The 22,221-nt window shown below is 38.1% G+C and overlaps 1 protein-coding gene across 1 annotated transcript in view; it reads right to left on the bottom strand.

The window, feature by feature from the left end:
• LOC125768766 (gamma-aminobutyric acid receptor alpha-like) overlaps positions 1-19,501 on the bottom strand; it is a 61,693-nt gene extending 42,192 nt beyond the window's left edge. Inside the window, exons 1-2 of the mRNA XM_049436849.1 lie at positions 18,754-19,501; positions 17,143-17,508 (exon numbers count right to left, since the gene is read on the bottom strand). The gene's annotated coding sequence lies outside the window, so the exon portion shown is untranslated. The remainder of the gene's footprint in view (positions 1-17,142; positions 17,509-18,753) is intronic.
• Between the last annotated feature and the right edge of the window lie 2,720 nt (positions 19,502-22,221).

Raw genomic sequence — 22,221 nt, 5'->3', positions numbered from 1 at the left:
TTCCGATTAAATAAAGTTCTCTACTTGTCCGAACCGTAAATTCGTCAGGTACGTGCAATATTGCTCGGTGTAATAAACAGCAGGATAATATTGAAGATCTTGATTTAAAAATAAATATTTAAATTTATTAATAATTCAATTTTTCTAACAACAAATTACTGTTGTTTTTAGTATTTTTATTTATTTTTGTAATAAAATCTTTTTAAGGGAAATAAAATTTATCTCCAGATAGCTTACATAAATTTCAATACTTAATTTTCAATTTCAATACTTAATACTTAATTAAAAAGGAATAATATTTTTATGACGTAATTCATATTTCCTTTTTCAGTTAATTATTTACTACTTCTAAAAACCTATATTTGAAGGAGGCGCCCACTACTTGAATGCTTGGAAGAGTAAAACTTTTCCTTCGCGAAAAGTTCTTTCCTTGTATAATCCTATATTTCAAAGTGATCATGCGTACAATATTTAACGATGCTACATTAACTATTAATAACTTGTTTTAAATAATAATATCTCTTCTCAAACTGAATATTTAAAATGAAGTGAGAAAAATAGATTAAAATCGAACTTGTTTCCTACACTGAACTATTGCAAACAATTTTGCTCAGCTTCTTTTTTATCACACATAATCATTCCTGATAATCGTGTTTTGAAATTATTATTCAATTTAAGCCACCAGTAACGTAACGAATCTCAGATTTGCTGGTTGCAAAATTCAATTTCCATTCCTATAAAAGGGCAACCAAATCACAGCGCCAAAAGACACCGTTATTAGCACATTCGGTTTCACACGTAACAAGCCTTCAGGGTAGGTGACAGCACATAGATCAGATCGGAAAAATATGACCCAACAGTACATACATCACACCTTCTGTTAGGCAATAAACCAGCGTTCGCGAACAAAATGGGCCCATTTGATCCTGAACTGTCGTCACTATCACGTGCCTTCATCGCGATGAAACGTTCATCCTTTGGAAACCATCGCCAGCTGCATTCCCTGCGGCACTCTCCCACGCAGACCCGAAAAGGGGTAAGTTGATTTATATCGAAGCTTCATGCCGATAATGTAGCGTGTGACTCGAAATCGTCTGACTTTACGACCGCATGTGGAGTTGCAACGGAAGCAACGTGGAATGGACCACCGAAAGGGGGAGGTGTTTGGTGACATTCACAATCTTACGAACCACCCGACCGGATGTACGGTTGAGCACATCAAATACCGAAAATCCACGATTTTCTCACCTCTCGTACGACGACGGTACGGTACGACGCATCGGCAGCATCGTAAACGTCTTCGACTCACTGGCACAGGAAATCGGAACATTCGAGTGGTTCGTGCAGCATTTTTACATTATTATCACCGTAAGGCATCCGAGCAACACTTCGAGACACGCTGCATGTGTCGAACGGTGGAAACCGAGTGGCCCGATGTCGACGTGTAGAAGGAGTGCATTCGCGAGTGAAACATATGGAGCAAGTCTTTCGGTCCGTGAGCATTCTGTACGATTTTCCGTTCCGTAGCTCATCGAGGCGAAAGCGAAGAACAGACATTTGCCTTTTTTGCTTGCTGTTCCTCCTATCGAATGCACTGAAAGAACAAAATAGGAAAAGAAAGTGCACTATGGAGCGGGCAAAGGATTGCGAGCTTTACAGTGAGTGGCATTTGCATAAGCGCCCGTAAAACTGTGTATACAGGTGTATTGAAGGTACAAGTCACCAGAGAAAGAGAGAGAGAGCACATCATTAAAGCAAGGTTGTTAAAATTTCGTGATTTATTGAAGGTTTTTGGTGAGAGATTTCTTTGACAGTACGGTTGAAGTGTGAACTACTTGTTGTACTTTGCTGTATAATAAGAAAACTAGAACAGAACTCTGAATTGATATAAAACATATTTATTCTTTAATTTTTTAAAAGAAAACGAAAAAATAGATCAAAGAATATTAAAACTTTTTAAGTATTTTTTTTTATATTTTCCTAATAAAAACTTGTTGGAAGATGAAAAAAAAATTTTAAACACTAAATACGTTTCTTTTACAAAAAAATTTTAAAAAAGATCTTAATTTTTTTTTCTTTGAATTTCCTTTTCCAAGAACTGAACTGTTTCAATACCTCCCAACGTCACCGAATGCACCACAAAAGAAAGAAAAATCCACTGGAATGGAAACCAATGACGACAAGCTTCTGCATCCGGTGGATTATTCAGATTATGCAGAACACAAGAAAAAGTGTCGTTTTTTTAGTGTCATTCCAGCTTTTGAGTTGCTGTTGTTCCGGGCAAACAAATCAAAGCCAAAAGCTGGCGGTTGAATATTTCTTTCTCTCGGCTTTTATTCCCAGAATAAATGCATACAACTTAACAACAACCTTGACGTTGCAACAAACAGACCCGTATTCGTTTTTACTTTTCTGTAAAGCGTTAGTTTGTTTTTTTGGCAACAAAATTCATTATCTCAAACGTTTGATTTATGGCGATGGAAATTGTATCGATGAATGCTATAACTCATCATTTGTAGAAAATCGATATCGAAGGGAAAAAGTTTTTCATAAGGACGCACTAAAAATTATGCCAAAAATGCAGTTATTTTTATTTAAGAGCGATTTTTTCTATTACCCACCCAAATAGTAATCAATCAGAGGCATCACACATTTATATCACCAACACCTGGCCATCATTCCAGGCAACGAACTGTCAGTAAACGATGAGCCAAAAATAACCCGATCCAGTAAAACCGTTTAGCCCTTCTTGTATAAGCTGAGCCCTAACCGGTTGGTCAGTTTGTTGGCATTAATCCAACGATACTATCCGATCAAGCATTCCCTAGGATGATGGTTGTTCAAATTATCGTTATCCTCCTGCTTCGGTTGGTTTCACGCGACGATGTAAATTACTGCCACTGCTTACCAATCACGAGCGTATCTCTGGTGTGAAAATGGAAAGCACTGTTTTATCCGCGTCCTGCATGAAAAAGGGTGGTAAAACCGTTAAATAATGCTTACGGAGTACCGTACCATTGTGGGATTATTGAAAGATTTTTGTTTTCCTGCCATATCATGATTCTGGATCAAAATCTGAATTACTAGGCTTTATAATTTCACTGTAAGCCGTACATAAACGATCGATTTTACTTATCCTTTTCAATTATTTTTTTAATTATTTGCTTCATACTAAGGCGCTGCTCTGGGATTTGTCGTATACGACGAACGACAAATACAAACGTATGGAGCTGTATGAAGGTGCTCTGTCAAATCCCGTAAAACATGATCATACATCTGTCGTTATACAAATCAATTTGTTTTTTCTATAAACCTCGTAAAACTTGTCGTAGGCACATCTTTCAAAACGTGCGTCTTGGTTGTCAAAACAGAACAAATTGTTGCAGTAGAAATTAAATGGACGCAAGTTGTCCAATGTGGATCATTTCTAACTGAATTTTAATTAAAGCGGCCAGTCTAACAAGTTTAGGCAATGGAACTCAGATTTGAGGACGCTTTATTGTTGGTTTTGTATGTTTGATGATTTGATGTTTTTCTTCTTATTATTACGGTTTGACGTCCCTTCTCTGTTTGACAGTTTGTGTGACGACAAATCCTAGAGCACCCATAAAACTTGTCGTTGTCGTTCGTCGTATACGACAAATCCCAGAGCAGCGCCTAAGGGATAATAAAATTTGTTATAAAATGACCTAATAAACATAGTAGCTTGTTAAAATTTCAAACCTAATTAAGAAAAGTATTTGTTATTGTCTCTTAATCGTGTAAAGTCTAAGTAAGCTTACCAAGTTATGAACAACTAGGCGCCTCCATTTATTTTATTTACATTACAATGGCGTTTGTCCGAATTTAATAGGGACTTGACCTTCGTCGGGTCAACGCATGGTACAGCATGGATATTATGTACTTCATATATTGCCCATAAATATTAGTGGATTATGTATTGTGAGGGGACGGACCGGGGGAAGGGATTTAAAAGGGGAGGGTATAATTTTACTCCTTGGTTTATTGCTCATCGTGAGTCTGCCATTTTTATTTGAACTAGAGCTATTGTTTAACATTCACTATTGAACCTTTTAAAATTATCTATCATTGATTTTACAGTTTACATGTCGAACGGTAATTGTCATTTCCTAGACGCACGAGTAATCCTATTACGGGTTAAAAGACACACGGATAAACGGCGTTGAAATTACGTTAAGCTTATAAATTTTTTTTATTTTTATCAAGATTACAAGATATTTCATGGTTTCAATAAAAAAGCTTAATAATTTATCTACAGAAACTCAAATTTTATTTTTTTTTTTTTGAAAATTTTTCCAAAGGTCCTATTAGATGTTCTTGTATACAACTTATTTTGCAGAAAAAAATATTCTTTTTATGAACGTTTATCGTATTTTTAAGCTCAGTGGACATGGTATTTTTTCCTAAATTTTAAAGATTGATTCGCACAATATTTTGAAATTTTGAAACATTTGTAATAAGTATTTAGTAAATTCGACAAACTAAAAATCAAAAAAATTAAAATATAAGCTTCAAGATTAGTTGTAAAAATCGCATTTTCTGAGTAGCATTAGTTAAAAGTAATCAATGTTTTAATATATTTCCTAAGACCTAAGAGATCCGCTGTAACGTCCTTAATCCAAACAAAGACCAACCAAATTTTCATCAACTTGACAACTATCCATTTTACGATACAACCACTTACACGACACTTGGATACACAATCTGTCCTCGGACAATCTTCATGTTCGCTCATTAAATTGGCCTACCATAAAACATCCAAAACGTATTGCGTTTCCCACAGAACAGAAGGAAAAACAAACACATAAAAGAGAGAACACCGTTCGATAACGTATAACAAAATGTTTCACCCATTTCCGGTCCCACCGTGGGCAGACGCTTCTCCTTGCACCCATCCTCACTGCCATGGCCGAAAAAGTCACTCGCAATAAATCACTTATTTATTGACGCACTTGCCGGGCCGATGGCCGAGCGAAAAGATTCCTTCACCTTCCTCCGTCGGACATCATGCGGCGCAAAACTTTTCCAACTATTATTGCAGTAAAAGGCAACCGCCATCAATGGCGCACACGGCGCAAGCGAGAATGCATGATGTATTTTTTTGTTTTGTATTTTTTCTCTTCGGTAGGATTAACGAGCAGTGAAAGCATTTGTTGCTCGTCGGGGCCAACATGCAGCGTTCCGCTAACGATTGTCACGATTTATGTTGGCCGGACTTCGTTTGTGCTGCGGATCCGTTTTGGCATGCCGTTTTGTTTCGGCAAGAAATCATTACCCGAAGTGCAGCTGTGGTTGCTGTGGTAACTTGTTTGTGCAACTGACCGCACGTCCCCGATTGAAGATGGCCTTTGGAACACAAGGGGAAGAACTGTGTCAGGGTTTTCTCGAGCAAACAGCAAGAGAGAAAAAAAGCACATTGTATGTATGTGTATGCGGAGGCACAACAGCGAGAATAAAATGAAACTTCCACTTTGGCACTGTTCTTCGTGTGCAGTTGGTTGCATCTTCCTGGACATCTTTCAGCAAGGCTAACAAACCGAAGAAGGATCGTTTCAGCACGGTTTTCGGTAATTAAAAAAGAATGTTTGTTTGTTTTGAGAGTAAATATTTCAAACCAAAATGTCAAGAAATATTTTTGTCGAGCGAGCGAAAAAGCGGACATTACAGTGGGAATAGTGATAATGAACAATACTTTTAATTATTGCACACATACACAATATAAATTATGTTTGGTTTAGAAAATAACGTCCACTATCAAGGCAACAAAATGGGATTTTGAACCACAAATATTGGCTAAGGTTTTAATATTTCTGTTCATAAACATTTTTATATTCTATGACAGAGGCCTTTTTCTAGGACAGAGGCCTCCAAACTTTTTAGATGGTGTACGGCTTTGAGTACGGCTTGGAATAGCCACAGCTGTGGGCCAATCTCGGGATCTCTCAGGAGGGCCTCGGGCCGTAGTTTGAAGACCACTGGTCTAGGATGTAAATAATAAATATTTACTTTTTAATTATACTTATCTATTTTTTTAAGCCAGAGTTAACTTTACACTTCAATCAAACCTTGGATAAACATTAATTTTATTGGAAAAAATACAATAAACATCAAGCAAAACTTTGAACAAAACTGAATTCCATTTCCAAGAGTTCTAGATATAAGGAAAAATTCCACTTCAACAACACTTTTCACACTCAACTTGAAATTTGTTTAGTATAGTTCTAACTTTAAAATCGATCGAGATCCTACATTATATTATAAATTCTTAATAAAGAATTTCGGCAAAGAAACGTTCCTTATTGAGCAAATAAGCAAAGCATCCACCGTGAAAGATCTTAAGGTTTAGTTGGATGAAGATCTCTCATTTCATTGTCTCTTTGACTACGTAAGAATTAGGCTGGTGGCATTGCTCAGTCGTACACGATTCTTTTCAAAATTGTATATGGGATTTGACAGATAAAATCGGATGACGATTTTGGGCTGCTGTCAAATTCCGATATAAATCTTTTAAAAAGAATCGTGTACCACTGAGCACTTCCACCAGCCTTACGCGATCCGCTATGTTTAAAAGTACTGTACTGTTGCTAGATTCGCTCCATTCTTAATAATGCCAGCATGGCGTGGACTCCAGCTGCAGGTACTGGTATACAGAGACTAGAGAGAGTTCAGCTGAAATTTACGTGCTTCGCAGTAAGTAGATTTCTCCATTTCTATGCCCTCATTCGATTACTCCGTTCCTATGCTTTCGTATTCTCTATTCGAATTCGATGTCCCTTCTATTCTATCATCCTTACCTGTGCTTTACCTCTCGTCGAGAAGTCTCTTATCAAAATCCACAGTTTCGTTTTTGGTCAGAATTACCCTGGCTAATCTGCTCGCATGCTCGCTTCATTTAATAGAGATCATCATCTGTTTGGCTTACGCCTTTCCTTTTCTCACATCCGCACTTGACTTCTACGACATTGTCACTCATTCCTCATAAGTATAGATATCTCCATCAATCCAGTAAGAAAAATCTCTTCCAGATTTCTATGATCGCCTGGATGAGCGATTCTATGATCGATTCCACCCAAATGAAAAAGTTTTGTCGTCCCCTAGTAAAGTTGTTGAAACAACCTTAACGTAACTGACCTTACACATTCGGAAAGTGTGACGCGAGTACGAAACGAATGTATGCGAGTACGTAGTAAAGAATGTATGCGCGTCCACATTACAATGCCATACAACTCTCAAAAACGATCAAACACAATACAAAAGTTTCTTCGAATAGAGCAATAAGCCATTTGTTTTTCAGTTCCATAAATAAATGTACATTAAAATTATTATTTTCCATAATGTAAAATGTACTCCCTGTTCGTGATCGACCCCCACGTTTTGTCTGTTCTTTTTAATCAGAGTGTTCTTTCGAATCGATGAAAATTAATTTAAACGATGTGTTTACAATACATAATATGGAACTTTGTCTTAGCCCTTCTAAGACTACTCCTAACACTTCTTCTTGGTTTTAACGACCTTACAGGTCGCGCCGGCCATTTTTGGCTTACGAGTTTTATTTTACCACGTAGCTGGATAGTCAGTCCTTGCTACGGGGGGATAAACTTTACAAATTATTGCTTCACATGTTCTAACAAAAAGGGTATTTGAAAAAAGGAACACCACGACATTTTCATAAAAATAAATTAAAAAATATATAATAATGCATACATGGCGCAGCCTGATAAACAAGGCCGGTTCCACACAACAGGACCGCCTTTCAAATCCCATCCGAACCGTCTCCCCGTAGCGACTATCCGGCTACGCGAGAAAAATAAGCCAGAAATGGACGGATTGACCTGAACGGTCATTAAGCCAACAAGAGACGAGAGAGATAGTAATTCATAAAAATAACAAAAACTAAAAGAACGCAAAACCATGGCCAAAAGATACTCATTCTATATCTCATACTCATCTCTACAATTTGACAAACATTTACGCTACTTTCGTTACTGTTATTTGCTTTTCAGACATTTTATGTGCAGCAGAAAATGTTACATATTCACACAGCTCGATTAGAAAAAAAGAAGAAGAAAAAACATCCGAAATACTTCAATACTCATTTCCCCAAACCATCTCCCGATCGCGACCAAAAAACCAAAAAAAAAACCCAAGGTGATAAAGTGTTGGCCGTTCGGTTCACAGCAATGGCCCCGGCACTAGGAAGCGATAAACAAAAACACCTACAACTTCGCCGCCCAAAACTCACAAGTACCATTAATCGTGCTTCCATAATCCGTCTGAAGCACCCGGGCGCCAGATAGTAACGGTAGACTTAGCACCGATTTTCCGCCGCGAAGTTTCCGCCTGACCTGCGGCTATTTGACGATTCGTTGCGAATGAAGTTGTCGTCCGCGGACTGCATCTTAGCGAAACCCATCTTATCACCGTACCGTGCTACCAGGTTCTGGTAGCCGCTTTAGTGCTCTATGAAATGTTGTTTTAGCAGCGAGAAAGTGGACAGAACACGAGGGACGAGGGAAACTCTCAGTTAAGGAACGGGTATCTTTTTTTTGTTCTCATCCCCGCCAGGATTGGGTGTTAGATCCTTCCGTCATCCATCGTTCGGTGGAACCGATAAATCTCATACGGAAACTGATATACGCGCCTTTTCGCTCGAAGGAACGGATGGGTTGCACGGAACACAGATTGCTTCACCACACCATCAGCTTCATCGCTTAGTATCGACGTGTTCCCCGTGTTATGTTCGGTTCGGCGCGCTGCAGGCTATTTGTCCGACGTCTTCCAACGGGTCAAAAGGTGCCATTATTTATGAACATTTTCACCCGGGACACCGGGCAGGACCTCTCATCAGCTGTCGGTACATTTTTCCGACAATCTACCCGGAACACTGGCCGAGCGGACTAAATTAACATGCCCTTTCAGTCGTTCGGTGCTCTTATCTCGGCGACGTTATCGGCCAGCAGGATGCACGGTTTCCTGCATGCCCGCTACAGACGTGATGAGTTGAAGAAAAAGCAAACTACCTACTTAAACCCCTGCACCAAGGAATCGAAATTTATTGCAACCTTTTTTGCCATCACTAATGCATGTACTCGGTGCTCTTGGGGCTATAAACACACACACACACACACACTCACATCCGCAGTCGCGCAAGGTTTGCTAAAGGGGAGGATGCTAATATGAGCTTTACCGTGTAGCACTTGGCTGAACCGGGGCCGTTCACCAACGTTCTGAAAAGTGGGCTGGTACGGGTTGGGAAATGGAATTTTAATTTGTCACTACAATTAAGCGGAAGTTTAATTTCCTGCGGTAAAAGTCACTGCTTACGGTGTACAAGACCATGAACGCCTTCACCTTGCTGCTGCTGTGTTGCTAATGCGTGTCCATGGGGCTGCGCTCTTTACACGATGCTCTACAAATAGCGTGTCAAGGTGTAGAGAGTGCACATTTAGGAAATGGATCACCCGAATCTTTGCTTCACTTATAGCAAACATTTTTACCCATTTTGTTTGCTATTTATTTCTTTGCGCACTTCCATCTCACGTACGCCGGAGCTAACGCAAGAAAGAGGAAACCGAACACATCAACATAGCGTACCACAAATGACACGCGGCACATTAATCATGCCCAAACTGGAACGGTGACCAAGAAACCATTTTTTAAAACGTATTTTAAGTTACCAAAAAAACAACCTAGAACTGTAATTAAAAATAGAACTGAAAGCGGTTGTTGATCAACATTTCAAATGTCAACAGTATTTTGCTGAGTTCTTTTTAATATTTTTTTAATAGATCACATCTTCTTGGAATGCGATTCTGTCTGGCAAAATCCAGGCTCATTTGTTCAGTTGTTATCTTGAGGTTAATCATTAATGTCAACTACTAAAAATGAAAATGATTTAGTATTAGTAATCAAGTTAACTGTATTAAGATCTAGGGCTTCAGTAAATTCATTTCTAAGATTATTTCTAATTTCAATTAATTTACTATACTCCAGCCGTTCATTACAACTCTCCGAATTAGTCTAAATAGTTATCTTTATTGCAAGAATTACAGGCTTTGCGAATGTCAAAGATGGCTGTATTTCTGGATATTTTTTTTCAACTTGGACTGAAATGTGTCAAGCTAAATATATATTCCTTGCAAGTTGAAATTGATTCTGATCAAAGCTTTCTCCGAAGAAAGAAATGGAGCAAAATTCGATTTTCGATCTAATTCAGTTATCAGGGTCTAAAAAGTCTAAGAAAATGCGAACGATTCCAGTCTAACTTAGTACACCCCAACATGAAAACAATTTAGAAATAGTTACAACTTTCCTATTTCAACTCAAAAATCGTGTAAATAAACTCTTTCAAAGAGTTTTCACGAATAAAATCAACACAATTCTAAATATTCTTCAAGTTAAAATGGAATGCAGGTAAATAGGTAAAATTGAAATCATTTTTTCATCCTCAAGCTTTTGCAAGCTAAAATAGAATTCATACTTTTGCAAGCATTTCCATGACATTACGGATATGTGAATTTTGAAGGTTTTAAACATTTAATTTCAATTTGAAGAACAGACAGAAAGTAGGATTTACATCTACCTCTACTAATGCCACTTCCACTTAAAAAAGAAATCTTAAACACAGCCTAATTGACCGTTTCATTTCATAAAAAAAACCCTGTAATAGTAACAATTTACCAAATTCTTCATGAACATGATTTAACTGATGTAAAAACACTCCCTAATGACAGACAAATGTACAAATGTCATTCCTTTATGGATGACTTTATGGCAACAACACTAATAGTTCTTGCTTCTTTTAAGCTATCAGTAGAAGTAATGATTATTCGAAAACACAAACATCGTTTTCTAAGCAAATTTCTCATTTCTGCTTATCTAATCAAAACAACTTCTCCAGCTTATCTAGCCTGAATTCATTAGCTAATATTCGAAATCATCAAGTAACAAACGAATAAAATTATAATTCATTATCGCTCGTCGTTTGTCGATCAATCAATGGGTTCTGTTATGGTGCATATCCTACCAGTCGGATCCCATGTGCTTGGGTGCTGCTGATAATTAAAAATCCATCATTTCAATTGCATTACCCCAAACGGTTCCTGTGGGAACTATTCGCTGGTGCACATTTACTCCGATTGTTTGCAATTATTCAGCTGAAAATTTATTAGCGAACTTACTAAGAATGCAGCGCTCTCGTTTGTGCCAATCGAAATCTGGCAGGTTCTTGCACATACACACTTATAGCAGACACCCTAAACTCCGCTTGTAATCAGTGTAATTGGACACCGTACATGGTAAGGCAAGAGCGTATACGAGCACGTCACACGTCTAGCGTCACACCGGGAAACGGAAATACACTTCGGTGCATTTACCGAGTGCAATGTTCCAGTTCTTCTCCTCCATATCGTTGGTACGGTTTCCAAATTATTCACTCCCGCGACACGCCAGAAAGTGGATTGAAAAGTTCTTCCTTCCCGTAAGGCATTTATATCCCCGCAACCACCATTTGATTACGAGGCAATGCTTAGGACATTGCAATAGTACAATGCTTGTGCTTTGTTCATATCGAAAGCAACAAAAACCGCAAAAAAAATTCGCCCACTCGTTAATGACTTTACAATAAAAAAGTGATCCAATGTCTAAAGTTCCTTTTTAGGCCTTTCTTTAGGAAAAAAAAACATCTTGACGGGATCGAGATTCCCACCCAACGCCACCCAAAGCCTGTGTGTTTGAGGACGGGTAAAATATATCCTATTTTCAGGCCACAATTAGATTCGTACAACTTTCCACAAGATAATTGCCCCAACAGTGTGGGGTCGAAAAGTTTATCCTATCACATTTTTTTTCTGTTTTGTTTTGTGTTTTGCATTTACTTCTCTAAGCTGTTACGAAGCCATTACAAAAAAGGTGCCATTTTGATGGAGCTAGAACGAGGAAAAAAAATGACGTACTAAGAACGGAAGTTAAAAGAATGATGACACAATCATGGGAAATGACCTTAAAACCGATCCAACCACAGCGGTTTGATGTTTCGAGCTAAATGTGGAAGAAAATGGAAGCACTTTTGACGGTGTAAAGTGCACTGCCACTTGAACGACAAACGAACGAGTGGCCATTATGAAGGTGGCAGTTACCACTAGGAATAACTGTGATGGTGTGTGTGTTGTTTCTTGATTCACACCACCAAAAAGAATCGCCGTTCTACAACCATCTTTCAAGAGGTTCGTAATGGACAGTTAAGAAAACATGGAAATGATGGTATGTTTATTTTATGGAAAATTGTTACATTTCGTATAATGGATAAACACTTACATAAAACTATAATAAACTTTAAACTAGTAATGCTTGTTTGGGCATAAGTTTAATACATCCGTTGAAACGAGTCCTGTGGATTCAGTTTTTGAAGCCGTCCAAAACTTAATTTAATTTGGGATGTAGCTATACAACTAAATTTTGAGCTTCGGATCTTTAAAAGTAGGACTTCATCCTGTGGAACGACACGTGATGAGATTCACGTTGATCACGTGATGAGAGCAATACCAAGCAATCTAAAATCCCAAATCGTCATTTATATACAAAAGATACGATGGTGCACAGATTTTGGTCACACATTCCAACGGTTGACTCATTCGCTCAATCAAGGAAATCAGGCAGACAGAGGATACTTATATTTCAAGCCTGGAACTAAAACGAAGGGTCGCCACCACGGTAGTAACGATCAACGCAACATCGCCATCGTAGCAGTAGGTGATAATACACCCCAGAACCGGAAGACAACCCTTAGGAACGGATGAAAGAACCACGGGAATGTCGATAGCACGATCAACGGATGACGATATCGGGGAATCGCGATTGGCTATATAGGAAAACGCTGAGCATGTAGAAAATACATTATAAAATAGGGTTCAGCTAGGGAACCAGCTTCAGTCTTAAAGCTTATGACGTAAGCTAAAGGTGTCACTAGTATTAAATAATATTTATTTTTTATTATAAATCAACCACGATTAACATCACTTGTACATGAGTTCAGGGAAATCATGCCTACTACGGGCTCCACATACTCCTGCGATCCAGAGGACTCCACACACAAAATGCACCCTAATACGTCCGGAAGTCCTCTACGTGTATGAGTCCTGGACTAAGCTAACGGAAGACGCCAATACACTCGCCATTAAGGACTGTCTATGGCGGTGTATGCAAGCAGAGGTGTGGAGAAGGAGAATGAACCACTAGCGAGCTGAGCTGTTTGGCGGTGCAGATATCCTGATGGTTGTCAAAGCCGGACGGAAACGCTGGCTGGGGAACGTGATGAGGATGCCGGACTCATGCCCCACCATGAAGGTGCTCATCAGCGACCCGTTTGGCACGAGACGTAGAGGAGCACAACGAGCTCATTGCCAAGATCAGGTAGAGTCGAACCTGATAAAAATTGGATGCGGCCGTGGATGGAGGACTGCAACCCTAGACCGAGTTTCCTGGAAATGGATTGGCGATCTGGCCATGTCTTCGCAACGTGCTTGAGCCTGAAGAAGCAGGCAGACCAAGATGAAGAAATAAATGAGGTAGTTGAAGCATATTCTGAGAAGATTTGATGACTAAGATTTATCCACCTTAAGGACCTTGAGCTTAAGTTAATCGTCAACAACATTGAATAATGTCGTCTTATGACATAAAAACACAAGCTGTCCCGAATACTACTCAAATCATGACTCAGACTACAAAGTGAATATAGTTCCTGTGTAATATGTATTCAAAAATCTGGAATTGAATGCGACTTATTATTAGTCAACTTTCGAAAGAATTTGAGAACTCTTCTGGAGAATATTGAAGATAGACAACTAATTTTTAAATTCATTTCATAAAAGATATTTCTACTTGGTTTTCTGTTTGTTAATTTGAAGTAAGTTCAGTTGAAGGCGGTGCCTCGTACATTCGGAAAGGATTTGACACAATTTTTTATTTAAGGCCTAAGATTCCTGCATGTTGCAGAAACATTTACAACGCATCGATTTCATAGCTAAATTCTCTCTCTTCTAGGCTTAACGACGATCATTTCTGGCTTACAAGACTTATTTTGTTGGAAATGGGAAATACCATTTATTGGAAAAGTCAGGTCTTGCTACGAATGGACAGTCCGGATAGATTTATATACCCGGTCCATTATTTAAAGTATTACCCGTTGTGCTAAATTTCTAAAATTGTCACAACGTTTGTTTGTGTCTTGAAATTCGTGGATTAAAGCTTAATGGTAGGAACTATTATGACAAATTCGTTATAGCGTCTTACACCTTACACTCCCGTGTACTTCTTACACATGTCCCGTACTGCGACTAAATTAAAAGTATTTTAAATTAGTTCTGAATAAGTCTGAATTCTAATTTTAACAGTTTTTCTATTGTTGAAGATGTATTCTATAGATATTATATTGATAGATATTATAGGTTCCAATTGAAAACGAAAGATATTCATATACCTACTTCATGAATAAAAATGATTTTTACTACCGTAATGCTGCAAAACAATAATCTACCAAAAATATTGGAAACTCAACGCAACGTTTTCAGCTTGCTAAAATACGGTTCCACAAACGTAAACAACCCACAGTTTGAATTGTTCTAAAATTTTCCAACAAAGATTTCTGCAAATCTTCGCTCTCCACACATCATCATCAAGCCACCGTAAGATTCTTTCCCTACAAACTATGAAATGAAAAATCATTCACCGTCCGTCAGAAGAAAAGAATGTTTGCCGTAGGATTCGCTCCATAGCCGCACACTCATTGTTCAGCTGTCTCATTACAAAACCCGTCTCATTTCTGCCATATTGGTGAGCCCAATCATTGCGATCCAAGTGCAATTAGATTCCTGCCACAGCCATACACGGGCCATATCCCTGCCATGGGGAAAAGTGCACTTTCCGGAAAAACGGGAGGAAAAGGAAAAGCAGACCCATTTCGTCAGTGCTTGACCTCCCGAGCCTGTGCTGTGACATTGCCAGTGACACAAATCCACTAGTCGCCCACTCTCGACGCTGCTAGTTGTACATGACGGCCGCTTGGTGTCTTTTGTCAACCCGGCCGAAGGTTACACTTTTGTCTTCGGGTTTTGCCCAGAATTTGTGAGACCGTCGTGACTAAACCCGTTAGCTGTCTCGATGTGCCATCGCAATGCACTCACTTGTCCACTTTGCATTGTGACTTTTATGCTTGCCTTTGTCATTTGTTGGGTTGTTTGGAGAAATGTTTACGTCTTCGTAATGTTAAGCGGCAATGGAAAAGAAAATGTGACTCGCAGATGCTTCTGTTCTCGTTGCAGCAAATCAAGGTTATTAGTTGCTCTATTTGATTTAGCCTTTCACAGATCAAGAGATTATTTGATAATTTGATAAAAAGAACGATAATTTTTCAAACAAATTTCAAGCATTAGTTATTTTATTTTTAAGTAAGAGATATACCCATAACTATAAATCCATTTCTTACTATCTCTATCGACAATCCAGCTCGAAAAAGCTTATTGTAATCCGTCAAACAATCCAAACCCAACGTCTATTAATTCAACGGTTGGGCGTAACAATATGTTCATGGATTACAGTTTTATGTTCACCTGTCCATTGTTTCTTACACCGTATCGCCATGACACTGAACCTTCGTAAACAACGACGAGATGGTAGGAAAAATAGCTACACCCAAAATTGGACCCGTCCCACACCGACCACACTGGCATGAAATCGCAATCAAACTAATTTCTCTGTCAAAAATTCAGGACAACCTGTTTCGTAGCTATGGCCAGCCTTTTAGGCAACCGGTCGTTAGCTGGCCAAACGACTAGACTGAGGGCAGCAACACCCTCAGGGAGCGGACAACCGGTGCACAACATTGAGCGCTTTCGATACGGTACGGCAGAACACATTCGGGAAAACTTTCTAATTTATTATAGTCCAAGACAGTAAAAGGGCACACAGGGAAAAAAAAACGATTGTTACTCCGTTCCATTGGCCGAGCAAAAGAAGCATTCCAGCAGCAGGGATGGGGCAGGTCGGTAGGCAATCGGGTAGAATTTTTGCGACACCAGAAGAACGCAACGATTGCGCTGGTGTTTTTTTCCACCTTTTTCTTCTTTTTCGTACCTGAAGTGGCTTTCCATTCATGACACTCTTTGGGCTATCTTAATTTTAACCCCTTCCGCATCTTTTGCACAGCTATCCTTGTGCTGAATTGTTGCCAGCACGGTAAACGAAATGGTTCGATTGTAAATTAAGCTGACAACCGGTTGTTTTCTTCTCTTTGGTTTCTTGGATTACTTGTCCGTTACCCTTGCCCTGCTAGCGTTGTTTGGTCACGTCAAATCTGCTTACATTTAAACCAGAGCAAGAGCTGAATTTATTGGTACTTTTCATTCGATCTAATCGGACCGTAAATATTTTCGCCCAGAGTGTTAGATTTGGTCACTGTCGGGAAGTTTCAATTCGAATGGAAAATCAGAAAATGGTCCAATTAAATTTATCGGTTTCACAAAAAAATGCATAAAAATCGATGATTGGTTGAATTTTTTTTAAATTACTAATTGTAGTGTTTTTTTTTATTTGTTTAACATTATTACTAAAAATACCGGTTTTCAAATTTAATGCATAAAGCTCGATTATTCACCATCGTTTAAAATACGCCTAAATGTATACAATACAAAGCACATGTTTTGCTAGATGGATATTTTATTTCAAAAGTGTCGAACCTTTCAAATTAAATGAATTAATACTAACTCCTAAAGCATTTATTTGCTCTTGCCAAAACATTTTTCAAACATCGTGAAATCGTGAGGAGCCTTAATTTAGTTCCAAAATTCCATTTAATTCGAATTTAATCAGTTTCGAATATCGGTGTAGTAGATTTAGACTTTGAGGTAAGTTATATTTAATATAATTTTGTTACTTATGTTACACCATACATTTTTTTAAAATTATTTATAAGTTTTACGACGAAACCATTTTTATAACTGTTTAACACACAGAAAATATTAATCAAATCCGAAAATTAATAAGGACATTAATGTAAAAAAATAAATAGATTTATTACAAAACAATTCAATTATTCATCGTTACAGTGCAGTAAGAATTAATACTTACCTAATTTTTTAATATTTTTATGGTGTAACGGTTCAAGTATAATTCTTCAACAAATTATCAACACTTTGTTCTTTTCTACAGCAATTTATGATATCCGAGTTTCTCTTCCATCGTCACTGTTGTATGATCACCAGCAGCCATTTCAATCAACTCACCCGCCCAAGCACCGGAAAACAAACAAACTTAATAGGTGTTGATTGTGCTTTTGATTAAAATTCAACGAACTACTAAAAACGCTGTTCACAGCAAAGCACGCACACACACACATCTACACCGAAATTCACACACCGACGCGACAAAGAAAGTTACACACTCGAAAGAAACACTTTGCATACGGCTTTACACTGTTTTTTTTCCGGCGGCGTTCTGGGGATAAAGAATCCATTACATCAGCACGTTTTCAAGAGGAAGTGCAGTTTTTCTCTTCTTATTCGTACGATCTTATTCAAAGAAGGATCAGACACTGTGTTAGACGTTAAGAAATTAAACAGACAATCTCTTACACTATGTACAAACTTTTACTTTGATGTACATGTGCGTCATTTTACACATATTTTTTAATTTAAAAAACACACGCACACACACTAACCTTGTATCAAAAATACCACAACTCGAATCGATGTGCTGGTAACATACACTAACTGATGAACAGTTCCTTATCGTTCGTTCTTTTTGTTTCACGAAAAGACGTGCAACGCGAAAACATGCGGGAATTGCTATCAATAAGGAAATTACTTCTTTTCCTTCAATCGGCCATCTTTTTTGGGGGTGGTAATTTATACACAAAGTATCGCAATAAGTACAACAACAAAAAAAAACCCACTGCACAGTGTGAATATATTCCCCCGTTCCGTTGTTATTTGCCTCCTTTCGTTGCGCTTAAAGTTACTCATTTTACAGTGCGTTTCAGAATAGCCGAAAAATAGACGATAAAGGAATGAAGAAAAAAAACCTTACAAAAATCAACCACGCACAAACAGAAAAAAGCACACCCCACCCCGTTTCGGTATGAAATGATTGGTTTTAAATTAAATTTTACTTTAACGGCTTCCTTTCATTTTCCGTTTAGCAAAACCATTTTAGAAAAAGATCGGCGCCATGAAAGTTTGAAGCATTTTTTTCGTTGCTGCCGTCTTGCTGTTTTGATCCATTTTTTTTTTCATTTATTCTTGGTCGAATTATTGTGCACTGCACGTACATTTGGTCGCGTTCTGCTTATCGCGCCTGTATCCTAAGTTTGATGTTTCATCATCTTCGATTTATCGCCACAAATCGAAGTGCCAAACAAACAAACAAAAAAGAGAACTTTCACTATGCACAAAAGGAACAATGCGCAATCACGCGTGTGAGCTAGTTTCCAACTATAACTATAAAACCACACATCAAAAGCTTCTTCGAAAAACGGCCATTACATCGTTCGTGGTGTTCAAATCAATCGAAGATCCAAAAGCGAACAATTTTATTTTTGTTAAAACTATTTCACCCTCACATTTTCTTCATTCCTTTGTATATTGTATTTATTCTTTTTAAATCACATTCTTAACTATACACCATGAACACAAACACTCACTAAACTGCATAAACACCTTAGTCAATCCAATCTTTCCATACCGATTAAACGATTTTTGAACGGTTCTAATTTTTTCAGCATCGCTCGAAGACACCCCGAAGCGAATGCGTTCGAACCCGAACAAGTCAACGCAACTACTGACAGAAGGAATCGCTTCGCTTTCATCGATGGCACGCGTCCGTTTGTTCAAGCGTACAAGCTACCGGGCGTCTCCTTTACCAGCAACACGCGGTACCATGTGCGCGGTTGCTAGGGGAAACGGAACGGCAAAAGAACTGATCGTCATAAGAAAGAGAGAGCATAAACCGTGCCGTGCGAAAAAAGAGCATCGAAAAGGGAAAGTGGCATTTAGTTCGGGTGTAAACAAGCGATCTTCTCAGGGAAAGCTGCTATTGCATCAAGGCGAAAGCCGAAGCGGCGAAAGAAACGGAACACAAAACCGTATGCAAACCGATAGTTTACTCGTTCACACTTTCGTGTCAAGCGTACCGAAGCTCAACACGTGCTTTTCGCCGAACATCAGCCGAAGCGATAGCGCTATTTTACGATGGTACGAAAAGCACGTGAAAGCGCCAGCACTAGCACCAGCTACGTACATGCTCGGTATAAATTTTTCGCTTCCTCGTAAAACCACGACAGATTAACGGTGGCAAGGGATGGTGTGTTTTGGTGCCTCAATAAAACTTGATAAGTGTGTTCCACTAACGCTCGCATAACGTCACAACCAGAAACGTTAGACCGACGGACAGGTGGACAACGTATTGCTAACGCCGTTGAGTGAAATCGTCACGCTGGAACCTATTGTTTGGCACTGGTTTTGTTGGTTAACCACATCGGGTAGCAAACTACCGGGCAACTCTGTGTGCGTGGCTGCTGTTATGATTATTGCAACCGAGAACAACCGATGATGATGATGATGATGTCATTCACACTCGAGAGCCAAACGTTGTTGCAAACCGCACCCGCCACATAAGCTGGGATGCATTACTGGGGTGGAATATAAACCATGCAGCTTTGATTTGAATGAAAGCTTCAAAATATGAAATAAAAATAATGCTGCCATGTACTATGTTGATTAGTGCCGCACAACCAATCGGTTTGTTTGGATTAATGAAATATACGAGTTTTATTGCTTTTTCTTCAATTCAGTTTTTAAGTGCTAAAGAGGAAACAAAATATTTGATTAAACTATTTTATTTATTTTTCTCTTAAATTTGTACATCTAAGCTACAATACAAACACAATTCTTTTCCAAAATATTCGAGTACTAAATGACGATTTGTTGTACTAAGTTTGTACTAAATAATGGCGGGAAACCAAATTAAGGAGTTTCGCATTTTATGAGATTAGGAATTAGCTTGTTCAAAAATATTAACAAAAAAACGCTATTGTATTTTCTGGAAGCTCAAGGAAGCTATGAATATACTGGCATACAAGGAAGAGACAATTCAAAGAGTTAATGCATTGCCATTTGAAAGCTCAAAGGTTCAACGAGTTTTTCTGCAACAAACATTTAGCATCCCAACATGTATCGTAAATCTTCGAATCGATTAGATGTCCTTTTGATAAAGTAATAAAAACAGCGTATTCAAAATTCTATTTTTTTCTCTTTAAACTTTTGTCGTCGTTTCGGTCAAAATTTGTAAATATAAAAAATCATCTCGTTAAGTATAAGCTTTCAGTATTTTTTTTTACAATATTTTTAAATGTTTGTGTTTTTTTGTATTTAATTTTTTAACTTCCCTTTCCTGTAAACACATTCAAGTAAAAATACTACCAAATCGATAATTATGGAAGGAATATGGTTTAAAAATTAAACCAAATTAAACCAAACAAATAAACCAAATTTGTCCTGTGTTGAGATTCTCCATGAATATCTTCCCTTAAAGCTATCTCGCTTTCTTGAATATACAAAAGAATAGGCTTCTCATTGAATCTAAACAACCAAACGAATGCGGAACGTTAGTGGATTCCTTTGCCATGCAATAATTACACCTTTGTACCCCAATCGTGGCCAGAGATATCTTCACCAACCAACCCAGACACCAACCATCATTCCCTTAAAGCAGAAAAGAAAATAATTAAACTCATTTGTACTTGATTGTAAATTGCATTAAATCCCACTTGCTCTCGAATCGAAAAGCAAATTAACAACTTGAAGCTGCAAAAACCGCGTCGCAAGCCTTGCTCTTGGTGAGATTGTGTTTTATTATTTCTGTCATCAACTCCGCTTAGGAATGAGTGCTATTTAATTAATCTGTCAGCACTGCTCCACCACCGTCGGTAGTTTCTTCCTTGTCCTTGTCACAAACTAAATATGATATAGTCTTGGCGTACCGTAAAGCTTGCTAACTTTTCAATTCCTCTCCATCTGGTCGGATGTTTGCAGTAGGCGACATTCTCATGTTCACTGTATCCGTTCCGGTGAAAATGGGAAAGAAAAACGAACCATAGTTTAAAGCGAACGAACATCGACGTGAGCATTACATTTACAGCGTCCTGTCCAATCATTCCCAGCGAAAACCGAGATGATTGTGCAGGAATCATCCCAGCACGTGTTAATGGTGGCATTTCACGTGTCACGGGTGATAATAAGATATCTCCTGTACGCTACTATTATCCAACTCAACAGGTTCATTGCAGAAAGAAGAGAGACTGATCTTTTTGCCAATAACGCCAACTCTGTGTACAGTAAGGCATCGCTGTGAGTAAGTTACCCATGGTAAGTGTATCAATAAATTCTAAATTTCTCTGCTTGTTCTAAACAAATTAAAAGTATAACTTTTATGAAAAACCTCCAAAAATCCACTTTTTGTTAAATATGACATAATTATTTCGGAAGCCAACAGCTGTTTTCTGATAAATAAACAAAGCTATCAAAACACACGCAAACAATGTGTTACAATTTAAACGAGCATAATTGTGGCTCATATGAAAACATATGACTATATGATTGACACAAGCTGAAATTCCCCAACCTCAAACTGGAATTGCTATGGCGAGCTAACCCATGTTAATGCCCTGTATGGGATTTCTGTAGCAAACAGTTATTATTTCGAGCGAACTTATCCACAGACGTACCAGGAAGCCTGAGGTATATTTAGCAATCATCCGACTGGAAGATGACCGATAAAGACCATCACCAGCATCGCCTAGATTTAGGTCATGGTTTGGGGAAGCCCAACTAGCTAACAGGGTTTAAATGTAACAAGCTGTCCAACTGGTTTGCTTCATGAAAAACAGAGATGTAATGATTTTTACAACAAAAAGGGATCGAATAAAATTCTTGGCTGGATTGTACACACAATATGGAGGACTGATTCTAAAGTAATGGATAAATTTACTGATAGTAATAAAGGATAGTGATTTAAAGACGAATTACAGTTGATGACAATTCAACAATCGATCATAATAATAATCAAATAAGTAAGCACCTTTAGAAATAAAATATATTTGAGTTATCAAATGCTTTTGGCATTACTTCTCTAACACTAATTAAATACAAATTG

Source organism: Anopheles funestus, chromosome 3RL, assembly GCF_943734845.2.
Source record: "Anopheles funestus chromosome 3RL, idAnoFuneDA-416_04, whole genome shotgun sequence".
Classification (NCBI taxonomy): domain Eukaryota; kingdom Metazoa; phylum Arthropoda; class Insecta; order Diptera; family Culicidae; genus Anopheles; species Anopheles funestus.
Note: the sequence above shows the minus strand (reverse complement) of the source record. Positions and strands in the feature narration are given on the sequence as shown.